The sequence below is a fragment of the Hevea brasiliensis genome, chromosome 10 (genome assembly GCF_030052815.1).
Source record: "Hevea brasiliensis isolate MT/VB/25A 57/8 chromosome 10, ASM3005281v1, whole genome shotgun sequence".
NCBI classification, from domain to species: domain Eukaryota; kingdom Viridiplantae; phylum Streptophyta; class Magnoliopsida; order Malpighiales; family Euphorbiaceae; genus Hevea; species Hevea brasiliensis.
This window is the reverse complement of record NC_079502.1, coordinates 11,629,008-11,640,199: the sequence shown is the minus strand read 5'-3', so window position 1 is coordinate 11,640,199 and position 11,192 is coordinate 11,629,008. Positions and strand designations below refer to the sequence as shown.

At 35.0% G+C, this 11,192-nt stretch overlaps 1 non-coding gene across 1 annotated transcript; it reads left to right on the top strand.

Annotated features, from left to right (window-relative positions):
- Window positions 1-2,487: 2,487 nt before the first annotated feature.
- Window positions 2,488-2,594, top strand: LOC131170177 (small nucleolar RNA R71). The gene has a single exon (XR_009141114.1). It is a non-coding gene; the product is annotated as a small nucleolar RNA R71 (small nucleolar RNA).
- Window positions 2,595-11,192: the final 8,598 nt, after the last annotated feature.

The following is an 11,192-nucleotide window of genomic DNA, read 5'->3' as shown; positions in this document are numbered from 1 at the left end:
CAAAAATATGAATGTTTTGCTAACCTCTCTAACATTTGATCAATAAAAGGCAAGGGAAAATGGTCTTTTCTAGTGGCACTACTAAGCTTACTGTAATCTATGCACATCCTCCATCCTGTGACTATTCTAGTCGGTATCAGCTCATTATTTTCATTTTTCACAACGATCACACCTCATTTCTTGGGAACTACATGAACTGGGCTAACCCAACTACTATCAGAAATAGGATAAATGATCCAAGCTTCAAGCAGTTTCAATGCTTTTTTCTTCACCACCTCTTTCATATTAGGATTTAACCTTCTTTGATGTTCTATGGTGGCTTTAAAATTATCCTCTAAAAGAATCCTATGCATGCATAAGGTAGGGCTTATACCCTTAATATCATCAATGGTGTAACCAATGACTTTCCTATGTGCTCTTAACTCTCTCAACAACTTTTCAACTTGTACATCACTCAGTTTTGCATTAATAATGACAGGATAAGTTGAATTAGGCCCAAGAAAAGCATACCTTAATGTAGATGGAAGTGGTTTGAGGTCTACCTGTGGTGCTTCTTTCTCATCTAGCAAAGATGGTTGTGCAACTTCATGTTTCAGCTCTTCAACTTGCAAAACTTGATCTCCTACAACTTCTTGAGTAGCCTCCAAAATTTGAGCAAAAGCTGCAACTTCAGGATTTTCATCCTTTATTGTTCTACTGTGCACCAAACAATTTTCCAAAGGGTCCTCAGGATATCTTTTCCTAAATTCTTCTTCCACAATCTCATCAATAACATCTACCCTTAAACAAGGATCAACTTCATGATGTTTTTTCAAAGCTTGATTCAAATTAAATTCTACCTCCTCTTCCCCAACTTTCAATGTCAATCTACCATTCTTCACATCAATTATAGCCCCTGCTGTGGCTAGAAATGGCCTTCCTAAAATGATAGGTATGTGAATATCCTCTTCCATTTCAAGAACCACAAAATCCACAGGAATGAAAAATTTCCCAACCTTCAAAGGCACATTCTCTAAAATTCCTACTGGATATTTGATAGATCTATCAGCTAGTTGCAAAGAAATAGTTATTGGCTTCAATTCTCCAACTTTCAACTTTTCACAAATGGAGAGTGGCATCAAACTTACACTAGCTCTAAGATCACACAGTGTTTTATCAATACTAGTGTCCCCAATGTGACAAGGAATAGAGAAACTTCCTGGATCCTTCAACTTCGGTGGGAGCTTATTCTGTGATAGAGCACTACACTCCTCTGTTAATGCCACAGTTTCATAATCTTCAAGTCTCCTCTTGTTTGACAAAATTTCTTTCAGAAACTTAGCATATGAGGGCATTTGAGAAATTGTATCTGTAAATGGAATGTTGATGTATAACTTCTTTAAAACTTCTAAAAATTTCCCAAAGTGCTTATCCAGCTTTGCTTTCTGAAACCTCTGAGGATATGGCAATGGTGGCTTATATGGCGGTGGAGGCACATACTTTTCCTTTTCTTCTTTTTCGACATCCTTCTTTTTATTTGCTTCCTCATTAACTTCATCATGATTTAAAGTAGATTCACTTTTGTTTTCATCTTCTTTCTTCTTTTCCTCTTCTACCTCATCTTTCTTTTCATCTTCCACAATTTTCTCACACCTTAAGATGACTGCTTTGCAATGTTCTCTAGGATTCTCTAGCTGACTTGGGAGTTTCCCTTGTGCTTTGTTAGAAGAACTTGCTTATTGAGCTATTTGGTTTTCCAACATCCTGTTATGAGTGGCAAGCTGATCTATTCTTGAAGTTAATTGTTGAATCATTTCTCCTTGTTTCTGTTGAGCAGATAAGAAATTCTCCATCATAGACTTCACAATTGAATCTTGGTCTGAAGACTGAACTGGTGGTTATGGAACAGGTGCATTTTGATTCCTTTGTGGTGGAAATCCAGGTGGTACTCTGTTTTGCTAAAAATTTTGTTGTTGTTGCTGAAAATTAGGAGGCTGATAATTTTGTTACTGCTGTCCTTGTCGATCTCCCCAAGAAAAGTTAGGGTGATTCCTCCATGCTGGGTTATATGTAGCAAAAAAAGGATTAGCAACTGGTTTCTGATTATAATTTCCAACAAAATCAACTTGCTCATTTCCAAATTCTTGCCCATAGGAAGGAAAATCATTGATACAATGCATATTTCCTGCACCGACATCTTCTACATGACTAGTTCCTCCAATTGATGAGTCAACCTTCATGCTTAACTTATCCATTTTTCTCGTTAAAGCATCAAATTTGGCATTGAACATATTCATGGCATCTAACTCATATACACCAGCTGATGGCTTCTTCATTTCATTTCTTTCACAGCTCCATTGATAATTATTGTAAGCAATTTTATCCAATGCTGAATAAGCTTCGTCTTCTGACTTCTCCATAAGATCACCTCCTGAAGATGCATCAATTATACTTCTGATAGCTGGAGATACACCATTGTAGAAATGTTGAACTAGCATCCATCTAGGGATTTCATGATGTGGACATCTCCTTTGAAGATCCTTATATCTCTCCCATGCTTCATAGAGACTCTCATCATCCCTTGGTCTGAAAGAAGTTAATTCATTTCTCAATTTTGCAGTCGTGTTAGGAGGAAAGTATTGAGCCAAGAAAGCTTGTGACAACTCATCCCAAGTAGTTATTGAACTTGGAGGTAATGAATGCAACCACTCCCTAACACAATCTTTCAAAGAAAAAGGAAATAATCTCAGCCGGATAGCATCCTCTAACACTCCATTTATCTTCAGCATGTCACTAATTTCAAGAAAATGTGCAAGGTGCACATGTGGACTCTCAGTAGGACCTCCCCCAAACTGTGATTATTGAACCATTTGACAAAGTGAGGGTTTCAACTTAAAGTTGTTTGCTTCCACTCTAGGCCTTGTAATACTCGGTCCAAAATCTTCAAAACTAGGAAAAGCATGATCCTTAATTGACCTGTTGTTGTTGTTTGCCATAGCTTCTATCACTTATTGCTCTTGATGTTGCTCTTACTGTCTTTGAATTATGAGTTCAGTTTTTCTTCTTTTAGACTTTGCTCTTAAAGCTTCAGCTGTCTTTTCAATCTCAGGATCAAAAATTAAATCAATTTCTGCACTTTTTATTCTTATCATATAAAAGATATGTACCTGAAAATCAAAATAAGAAAATCTCAAAGTAAAATGATGAAGAAAAAGAAATTAAAATCAAAAAATAAAATTCCCAAATTAACCAAACAATCAATCGTCTAATATCAAACAAAAACAAATCCTCAGCAATAGCGTCAAAAACTTGATTGCGTACTCCGCAAGTATACGGGTCGTTCAAGTAGTAAAGAAAAGATATCATCCCACAGAGATTTGTTGTTTAAGTACCAAACTACAAAAGTCACGATTATTTGGGCTATCAATAATTTGTGCCAAAAATAGAGTAAGAGATGCAGCAAATTAAATTGGAAAAATAAGAAAATTATAATGAATTAAGCAATTAAAATTTTAAGCACTATACTAATTTACTAAAATTTCAACAAGTAATTAAGGATTTAATTAATTAATGGCAAAATTGATTCCAGAGTTGAGGTTTATGAAGTAAATTTCATTGGGATTTGGATAGGCGAAACCAAGATTAAGGAAAATACAAGTTTGAAGGAAGTTGATTCTGATTTCCTTTAATTTCTCTTTCAAGCAAATTAAAAAGTATTTTAAAGGAAACTAAACCCCATTCTCATGCGATATTTAATTACCCAAAACCTTTTAAGCTCTTTAACCAACTTGAAATTCCTCTTAACCCACTAGTTTATTTCTAACACTAGGTGATTAAGTTCATTATCTTGATTATCTATCATAGATTTTCACATTTCGGTCTTTCAATCTAAGATTAAGAATAAAACCCAAAGGGTACCAACAATGGGTATGTAAATAAGCATACAAGATAAGAATCAAAACTTATATATACTAAAATCTGATTAAAACCAGTCCAAATCCATAAATAAAACTTAAATCATTACACCCAACTCTGAAATCTTAAGTATCTACTCACTCATGCTTGAATTTACAAGTAGAAAATATGAAATAGAGCAAGAAAACATGAAAATAAGACTAAAAATAATAGAACCCAAAAGAAGAGAATCCAAATCTCTTAAAATGGAAGCTAGAAACGTCACTCTGCAGGTTGTCTTCCTCCAAAAATGGCGTGGTTCCCTCTTTCCTTCTTCTTTTGATTTTTCTCTCTCTTTCTCTGTGACACCCCTTACCCGTCTACAGTATAGCCGAGCAAGATATGCCACACCGTGCACTAAATGTGACACCCCTTACCCGTCTACAGTATAACCGAGTAAGATATACCACACCGTGTACCGGAACACCATATTTTATCTCAATTATTTTTATCCTTCCTTAATTTATTTCTTCATGGTTATGAAGTGCACTTTAGGAAATTTGTCTCATTTAAGTCACTTATTGAAATTATAATTTCATTTGAGGTTCCGAAAATTTTATAGAAAAACTGGCGGAGTACCGGTTAAAAATGGAGAAAACAGTTCTTCGGAACCTATGAAAAACACTTCCAATACTTGTTCAAATCCATAACTCCAAATATGTCATCAATTGTTAACAATTTCTTATCAATTTCTCAAACTTTCCAATCATCCAATTCACATCATATTTATACTGAAATCATGAATAAATACTCAACTTTTATTTATGAACACCATTTACAGATAATTTCACTAATACATAATCCCATAAGTTTCAATATACATGACAAAATAAAAGTTTAATTACAAAATTTACAAAGATACAAAACACAAAATACAAAATGTAGCCTAGCTTCCTACCAATGCACTGTAGCTGAGAGGTGACACAGGACACTAGCAAATCTGACTCTCACCCTGACTGGGGTCTACTGGGATCGCGCTTCGTATCTCCAGCACCTACGCGTGGCAAAAGCAACGCGCTAAACAATAATACTTAGTGGTGCCAATAATAAAATAAAAAGAACTAAAAAAAAATAAATATGCAGTTTATATATTGATGCCTCATGCAGACAAATTTTTGGTAATTATTTGTAGTATATTTATTTAGTACTTGTTATATCAATGATTTCATTAAATTTATCAACTTCTATTTTTAGTTGCCCAAGTAACCTATACTAGATGACTGGACTGATAAACGGGTAAACTGGCACTGGGCACCAAGTACCTCGGGCCGTCACACCATCGGTCACAATGTGTCTCCCGATGTGCAACAAAACAGCTTATGAGCTGTAATAAACATTGAGCACAAGGCTAAGTATTACACTGATATCAGATGGCTAAAAGCCATAAAATCACAGAATGGCATAATGCCATGTGCAGTATTGCTAACTGAACCCTATTGGCATGCCAACCTATCCAAACCAATCTTACTAGGTGTATTAGGGCACATTACAAAGTTATAGATTGAATTTTCATGTTTTACATGTAAGGTTATTATTCATTTTACTATTTAGGTCAAATTATTGACTTTCCAATGGATAATAGTTACATAAGTCCTAATCACATAAATTTACCACATTTTGGTTCCTAAAAGTGTTGGCATTAGTTGCTAATACATACTCCTAACCAATGGAGAATAAATCAAAATTTCAGTTTTTGGGTGCTAGAGTTCACTGTTCTATTAGGCCATTCTACAGTAAGAATTTGGCCAAGTGTTCTTAATCAAAGTTGTTCTTTATTGTAACACCCTCCCGGTAGCAACTCCGTACATTCTACTGTTCCGGTGACCAGTGTCGGTCCGGACAGCTAGAACGATCGGAAAAATATTTAAACTAAAGTGAGGGACCAGAATTAACTCAAATATTAATAAGAAAAATTTAGTAAAAATTTTAGAAATAAAATACAACCAAGTCAAACGAGCCGGTGCCCTAACGAGGGGTAACCCAGAGGGAGGTTGCGGTTCTCGCAACGAGGAGCCCTAGACCCGGGGGAAAAATTGTAAAATAATTTTTGGGACTCCAGAGAAGGGTTACTGAGGTTCCCATAGCATTAGAATGCCAAGAAAATACCTAGAAAAAATTTTCAATCGGTACAGACAATTTTGACCCGTTGAGCCAAACGGAGGGCATTTTGGTCATTTCGCCTTCAGAGGTGATTTTTGGCCGACTTGTCCAGTTGAGTAAATAATTATTATGACTCAAAATATGAATAAATATTGCTAAAAATTGAATTGAAAATGAGTAGAGAAAAGAAGAAAAGAAAATGAAGGAAAATGCTTAATTATGACATATGGTGAAGTCATTTAAAAGCCCCCCTCCAATCACCATTTGACAAACCAATAAAAAGAGATAAAAATGACTTAAAATGAGATAAAAAACAAAGGAAACCAGCAGTTTCCTTCTTCATACGGGCTGGAATAAGAGAGAAAGAGAGAGAAAAGGAAAAGAAAGAAAGAAAGAAAGGAAGAAGGAGAAGGAGAAGTAGCAGAAATAGGGGTTCAGCAGGGCAGCATATTTCTTTTCCGTCCAGGTGAGTTTGGCTCAACATCTAAGGCTGATTTTTGGATATGTTTAAGCTATGTATGTGTGGAAGTTATGGTAAAAATTTGGTGATTGTTCAACGGTTGGATTTGGAGAAACATATTGTTGAACACAGGCTGTCTGTAGGTTGAATTCTGAATTTTGGCTACTGAAATTTGAGAAAAATAAATAGTTAGGATGCTTATAAAATTATGAAATTTGGTACAAATGATATTTGGGATGTTGAGGCTGCTGTGTTAAAATTTGGTGAATTTTAGACTTGTGGTTTATGAGATATAAATTGTTTTGCATGAGCTGTCTGAGTAAGACTGATTTCTGCAAAAATTCAGATTTTGAAGGGTTGAATGAATGTTTTGATATCTCATGATGTAGAGATGATTTGATGCTGAAATTTTTACTGATATTGTATAGGTATGTCTTGAATATATGGTATAAATTTGGGATTTATCTAACGGTTAGATCATTATATATAAATTTGAATGCACAAGCTGCCAGATTGGGTATTAATGGGTTGTGGATTTAAGATTTATGATGGGAGTTTAGTCCAATTTAAGGGGAAATGCTATTGAATTTTTATTGGATATTTAATTTAGGAAAGTGAAGTTATAATTGATTATGATTATTATGCTTCTAGGAGAAATCTTGAAGAATAACAAGCTCAAGGTTGGTTTCAAAAAGGTTAGTGCAACTATAAACATTAAACTCTTAAATTTCATGATTTTGGACTTGAACTTAGCAAGACTTGTGATTTAAATGAACAAAAACCTATGTGTATGAGCACTTGAATTTCGGCTGCCCTAGTAAAGGAATATGTAGGAGTGTTTTTGATGAGCTTGAAGTGAAATAGAAACCATGTTTGAAGTTATAAACATATGAGTAATGCATTAGTAGCTAATTAAAGTAAATGGCATAAATCATGACTTTGAATTAGGGTTTAGGGGAGTGAAAAATTGATTTGGCCTATGCAATTGTTAAAGAACCTTTTAATGGTCAATTAGTGACCATTTTAGGTAATTTGACTAACAAATGGACTGAAAAATGAGGTTGCAAAGTGAGGTTGCAGGCTGCCCTAGGACAGCAGCCGGTGGACTGAAAATTCAGTCCACTTGCACTGCCATAACTTAGGCTGTGTTAGTTCAATTGGTGTTTGGCCAATTGGACATGAAACTAGGCTTATAATGGCACATTTTTGCTGAAGAAACCATGCCCAAAAGACCAAAGCAAGAGGACCAAAACTTGGCCCTAATCCGGAACCCTGAAACTGATTCTGCAGAATGGATAACTGTTCATTTGGCCATAACTCACTGTAGATTTGGTCAATTGACCTGAAATTTTTACAGCAACAAGTTAAGACATAGACAAACAACTTTCATGAAGGAACCTACCCCAAATTATGGCCAGAACCCATCCAACCAAGTGACTCTAGTTACTGTTCATGCACTGTAGATATGGTAATTTTCTGCAGAATGTACATTCGGCCAGCTTGGGTTTTTGGGCCATATCTGGAGCTACAAAACTCCAAATAGAGTGATTCAAAAAAGGAAATTCAACTAGACAAAATAAGGAACAACTTTCATGTTTTACATTTCTTCAAATTCCAACAGTAACAGTGTCCAATGGAACAGTGAAGTTGACTCACCAAAACTGAAAATTTTGCTTGTGTGGGTTTACACTTAGGAATGGTATTAACACTTAATGCCAACAAGTTTTAAACACCAAATGTGGTATGTTTGAAGTGCCAAAGTCAATGTACCTACTTTCTATGCAAAAGTCAACTTTTTGTTGACCACTGAAATGAATAGTGACACCAAAAGTTGAAATTCAAAGATTGAAGAATTTTAAAGTATCAAATGCCCTAGTATACCTAACAAGATTGGTTTGGATAGTTTGGCATGCCAATAGGGTTCTGATAGCAGTACTGCGTATGATGTATGGCTTCATTGCCATTCTGTGATGTAATAGCCAATGGCTATACAGATTATGATGTTTTACTTGGCTTTATGCCTTATTGCTTATATGGCTTATTAGCCATTCTGTTTGCACACCTGGAGACACATTGTGACCGATGGTGTGACGGCCCGAGGCACCGCGGTGTCCAGTGCCAACGACCCGTTATCCAGTCCAGTCGTCTAGTATAGGTTACTTGGGCAGTCAATTAAAGTATTATTCAATTCAGGCAGCTAAGTTAAGTTAAGTATAATGAAAATCCAATACAATTAAATTAAGTATTGAATGAATAAGCAAAAGAGATTAGCAAAAGAAACATAACAAAAATATAAATTGCAGAACCGTACAGACTTGAAATACAATACAGATGGAATAAATTATATACCTGCTAGTATTACTGGAAAGTTATAAACTAAGCACTTCCAAAGAGGAACAAACTAGTATATAAGATCGTTGATACTAGAAATACCATACCAAATTAAATTGATTCTTGAGTATCTGAACTATCATTTATTTCTTTCTTTACTTGTATATATTATTTCTGGTTATATTATTGCACCACTAAGCAGAAATGCTTAGCGCGATGGAATTGCTTCCTCGCGCAGGTACTGAAGGTAAAACCAGTGGTATCGATCGAGATTTTTGGAGTCGGATCTGCGAAGTGTCAGAAGAGTTCAAGATTGTCACCTCCTCAGCAATGCATGTAGATAGGGCTCATTTTATACATGTTATGTATATTGTTCATTCCTAGCACATTGTAAATTATTTGTATATCTTGTACAAAATAAACTCATGTAATTAACCTATGAATTATGGAAGCTATTCAAAGTAAGTATGTTAGTATGTGAATTGAATTTGAGTTATAATGAGATTATACTTGTGAATATTGAGATATTGAAAATCTAATGAGATTTCTGAGAAATCTGGATACTGTATTGAGATACATTATGATTGAAAATTTTTGAGACTATTAAGTTTGAGAAATTGAGTATATATTGAAATTGTCTTTGGCAGGTTCAGAAGAACTGTTAGTCCAAATTACAGCCGACACTTTGTCGGATTATCGTTGAAATTTTTGAAATTTCCAATTTAGTTAGATTTTGATAAAAGTAAAAATAGCCTAAATCTTCAATAAAGTTTTTGAATAAATAAATCAAGAATTGTAATGAAATCAGATAAAATAGAGTGCTCCGGCACACTGAGTGGCATAACTTGCTCAGCTACACTGTAGTCGGGTAAGGGGTGTCACATTTATTGTGTCTAGTTATATGTTATTTTTTGAATCACCCCATTTGGAGTTTTCTAACTTAAGTTATGGCTATTGCACCATAACTGGTCGGATTGCCTTACCCAGAATTTCTGAGCAATTGTTGGTTCTGCCAGATTTGGTAGTCCAATTTTGGCTAGCAATTTCATTTGGTTAAGTTCAGAATTAGAGTTTGTGTTCTACATGAAAGTTGTTCTAAATTGTCTAAGCTTTCCATTGATATAAATTTTAGATCAATTGGACCTTTTTGCACTGAGTTATGACCAAATGAATGAACACTATTTATTTGGTCATTTTGCCCAGGCAGAATGTAAGTTACCCGGATTTGGTCAATTTTTAGGGCATCCTAAGTTTAGTTTCTGGACAAGGTTCCTTCATCAAAGTTGTGCCATTATGTGTCTAATTTTATGTCCAGTTAGCCTTACACCAATTGAACCTACACAACCCAAGTTATAGCTGCCCAAACAGGCTGGACTCACATCCAAACCTACAGGTCACACAAGGCAGCTCACCCAAACTCAAATTCCAAGCTACAACTCACTTCAATTCCTCATCATACACAGTCAAATGGTCACTAATTGACCATTTAAACTTTCATTCACCAACACATGAACAAAATCCAAGTTTTGTGGCCCAAACCCTAACTCTAACAACTAAAATTTTCATACACATATAATCCATGAATTTCAACACCAAAATCATGTTCAATGGCAGCCATACACAAAATTTTTAGAAGAAATTGGCACTAACCTTTGTTGGAGAATTTCTCGCACTTACAAAACCTCCTTGTTTCCTTTCCTTATTGTTGCCCAAAGCTTGCTCTAGGTGTAGGGTGAAATTTTAGTGAAGACAACTAGGAGTTTTAGGGTGAGATAAGGGAGAAAATGAAGCTTACAAACTTCATCAATGGTGGAGGGAGTGAGAGAGAATTTCGGCTAATATGGCTAAGGAAGAAGAAACAGATTTTTTTTCTCTTCAATTTCAGCCCATTTAACTCATTTTAAATAAGTTATTGCCATGTGTCACAATTTGATTGGGTGGGAGGATTTTAATGACATCATAATGATGTCAAAATTCCAATTTCTTTCATTTTCTTTCCTTTTCTTTTCTACTCATTTTCAATTAAATTTTTAGCAATATTTATTCACATTTTATGTCATAATAATTATTTACTTAATTGGACAAGTCGGCCAAAAATCATCTCTGAAGATGAAAAAACCAAAATGCCCTCTGTTTCGCTTATCGAGCCAAAATCGTCTGTACCGATAGAAAAATTTTTCTAAGCCTTTTCTTGGCATTCTAATGCCATAAAAACCTCAATGACTCTTCTTTGGAGTCCCAAAAATTATTTCATGAATTTTCTCTCGAGTTTAGGGCTCTTAACTGCGAAGACCACAACTTCCCACTAGGTTACCCATCGCTAGGACACCGGCTCATTTAACTTGGTTATATTTTATTTCTAAAATTT